This window comes from Triticum aestivum, chromosome 2B (genome assembly GCF_018294505.1).
Source record: "Triticum aestivum cultivar Chinese Spring chromosome 2B, IWGSC CS RefSeq v2.1, whole genome shotgun sequence".
Taxonomy (NCBI): domain Eukaryota; kingdom Viridiplantae; phylum Streptophyta; class Magnoliopsida; order Poales; family Poaceae; genus Triticum; species Triticum aestivum.
In genome coordinates this window covers 384764763-384768781 of record NC_057798.1, presented here as the reverse complement: position 1 = coordinate 384768781, position 4019 = coordinate 384764763, and positions in this window count along the sequence as shown.

The following is a 4019-nucleotide window of genomic DNA, read 5'->3' as shown; positions in this document are numbered from 1 at the left end:
GCAGCTCCTCGGCCCGGGGCGGCGGCTCCCGCTGCAGCTCGGCGGCCCGCCGCGGCGACTCCCGCTGCAGCTCGGCGAACCGGCGGGTTCCGGGCTCCAGCTGCAGCTCGGCAGATGGCGCGCTCGTTGTTGGTAAAAATTACCTTCTTCCAATGATTCATGGATTTACAATTTTGTTGTGTGTCAGCTCGTTGCGTTGCCGGTAATAGCTATGGCTGGACGACAGTGTTGATAGTACTAATTACCCTATCAGCTGGTACTGCTTCAATCATGGAGCTGGGTACATTATATAAAATGCTTTGTTCAGTTATCTCCTCCAGATGCTTCAGACTTTAATTATATCACACTGAAAATATATATGCTTCATCTTTTGCTGGATCTCTTTAGTCACTGGTCAGAGATCTATATATATGATGTGCATCCTGGCATATGCATTTCGTTGGAAATTGACAGCATATAACATCTTCATAGATTAAAAAAAAGACTGACAACATATGTTCACTTAGCACATGGAATTGAGAGAATATATCACACCGAAATCACGAACTGATGCCACAAAAAGGTTGCTTGGTTCAAGTGACATGATAAATTAATCCGAGTTTACATCAAGCAAAAATATATATTTTTCTGAGCCAATATCTTTGAAATTGACAAATTTCAACACCTCTACGAATTTAAAATAGAATTGAATGCACTAAAATTAGAGCTTCTTCCTCTTTGTGGTCAGTTTTTTCTTGCATGCCGTAGAGCGTGAAGGGAAGTGAGAAGTAGGTGATGCTGTAGAATTAACAGTACTTGTCCCAGATGGCCGTGATGCATCGTCTCCAGCTATGGCCATAGCAAGCCTCCTGCATGTTTACACACCAATGTTATAAAAGTAGGATTTTTCTTTTGCATGAATCAAATGTGCATATGACAAATTTAGTAGGAACCTCCTTGTGATAGGCCCAGGGCTGTTATGAAGGCTGGGAGGCAGTGTGATTGTTGTTGTGCGTGTAGGTGTCGCAACAACAACTGGAGCGAGCTCGTGAGCAGACACATCACTAGAAAGTTCAATCACACCGGATGTTAGAAATGGTTTAATAGTACTAATTTGATACTAATATAAAGGAGATACTAGTGTATGGCTTACCTCTCTTTAGCTTCATTTTTTTTGCAAGTTGCTTTCCTGTGCCCCAATATCCCACATTCTTTGCACCTATTTTTGCTGCCAAATCTCTTCTTTTCTTTTTCCTTTTCCTTTTCCTTTTCCTTTTCCTTCTCTTTGTCACCTCCTTCTTGGTCATTTGTTTTGCCATTATCATCTTTTTTCTTTCGTTTGTTGCCACCACCGTCTTCAAGGCAACTTTTGATTCTCTGCTTCCTCCGTCTCCCAACGGAGCTCTTTAAATCCGGTGGCACCATCTCAAAATCTAGATTAACATGAGGCCATTGAGACTTGTCCGTGATTGGTTCAATCTCTCCAGCATAGGCAGCCCGGAACCTACTCACAGAGTAGTATTCATGTACATATGGTTGAAAGTTTACATCTGCCGTCTCTATAAGGAATGCAAGTGCATGCTCACATGGCTTTCCAGTGTGTTGCCATTCTAGGCAAGTGCACTCACGGCTGCCTATCTTCACAACATGCCTAAGATTATTCTTGCTAGTGTCCTTGACCTCACAACTTTCTCCGGTTGATCTTCCAACAACCAAATGGTCAAGTTGCCTAGTTCTATTATTTATTTGTTGAATGATGGCAGGCAATATCTCTCCCTGGAGCATTTTCCCAATCCTTCTCCTTCTATAAACAAGTATCATAATTTTCTCTCTTATTGCATCGGCTAGCTCATCCATGGGCAGCTCCTTTGTTCCTTTGATCCAGCTATTGAAGCACTCAGCTAGATTATTGTGAATGTAATCACATTTTTTTTCTGTGTTGAAGTCACATCTCATCCACTTTAAGTTATGATAGGTACACAAGTAGGTACTCACTGCAGGTTCATCTTCAAATATCTTGCCCATATGATAATTAAATGTTTCCAGACGATAAGCCTTGGCTGCTGGCCACATGCGACAAAAAACATCTCTGTGAAACTTCTTTTTGAAGTTTGCCATTAGATGCCTAAAGCATTCCCTTTGCTCAGCTTGAGGGAACACAATTTTAACTGCATTCTCTAACCCTTTGCATGCATCGGTACAAATAGCTAGAGTTTGAAGATGTCCTGTTGCCCTATGAAGTTGTTGCATAAACCAAATCCAGTTACCCTCGGTCTCCGTACCAAAGAAACCAAATGCTAAAGGAAACATCCAATTTTGTCCATCTAGTGCTGTACATGCTGCTAATTGACCATTCCACTTTCCAGTCAAAAATGTGGAGTCTATGCTGACATATGGTCTACAACCAGCCAAGAAGCCATCAATGCACGGCTTCAGTGCCATAAAAAATCTGCGGAAATGCACTTCACCTCCTTCCCTCTTGACATCAACCTCGACAATGCTACCAGGAGATCTTTTATCAATCTCAGCTTTGAAATTCAATAATGACTGAAAGCTTTTCCCCCATGTCCCATATAAACTATTCTTGGCCCTTCCTTTTCCCTTGTCAACAGTATGATACCCAATAGTACATTTGTACTCGGCCTGTAGCTTTTTTCGGAGCTTGCTGGCACCAATGTTTGGTTCAGTTTGAAGATACCCCATGGCCTTTTCTGCCACCCATGCTTGGTCTGCCATGCTTGTAATCACTGCAGCGGTTGATGAACACTTATGAGATTTTACTATCTTGTTTACCTGCAGAAAACACAATACCAACCACAGGAAGAGCCGCATCAGCAAGTAAATCCTCATAAATATCAGCCACACATGCATCAACATTTGCAATGGAGGCTTTCATAGCTTCTTCAGATACAATTTTCCGATGCTCAGGTTCGTCATTGATGCCAAGCAGCGAGCACATGTTCTCTTCTGTTATAGGAACATCAATTTCTTCATCATTCATTGGTGCTATCTCAATCTGGGACCAATCAACGCTTCCTTCCATAGTTGATACATATGTATCATTGGTAGCCACCGGCCGAGACCTACTTGGAAAACAAAAGATTTTTAGTTATGGAGGGAACATAAGGGCATCATCTAACTAGTTAGCAACTATTAAAAGTATGCTACATGTATGCAACTGCAGGAAGGTAACGATAAGGAGGTCTATCAAAGCCTGCAATGGTAAAAAAGGTCGTTGACATCCTGACTGATTTTGTTATGTTAGGAAACAAGTAACAGATTATTTAATATTCATTTTCCAGTAAAACTAAGTGTATGCCCATGTCATTTGATTCATGATCCTCCTAGAAGTATTCATCCACATGGTTTAAAGATTTGGATAATTTTAGAACTTTATAATCCTGAATCCTGATAATTATGTGTCCATCATATTGTTGCAGTTGCAGGGTTACTACAAGTGTAGCAGCGTTAGGGGCTGCCTAGCGAGGAGGCATGCCAAGAGGTTCAAACCCTTGATCCGTGTGGCACTGTGTGTGTTTGGGGTGGGGTGGGCCGGGAGGGAGGGGAGGTAATATACTGACCAATCTGGAGCAGATCGTGGTGATCCATGGACGCAACAGTCGCCTCCCTGTCCGGCAGTCTGTGGGATCGTCTCAGCGGCCATCTGTGTGAAGCCTCACTGTGCAGGGGTCGTCGGAGTTGATGGCTTGGGGGCCGGCGGTGGATCCGCCTCTCCACTAGCCATGAACACCACGACACAAGCAACAGAATCAATCTATGATTTGTTAGTAGTTGGTTCCGTTGGGTAAAGCCATGTAAAGAAAGTGATATGATTTGTTCCCTGTTAATTAGTTGCTTCGGTTGGATACAACCTTGTAAAGAAAAAAGATCTGTACAGTGTCAAATTGTAAATTAGCCACAGGGGCAATTGTGTCTTTTCGCATGGAGAAAAAAGGGATACAAAATCGAAAATGATTACAGTAATTGAAAAGGGCAAATCATCAAAAGAAAAATGAAAAGTGGGGCAAATGATCTAATCC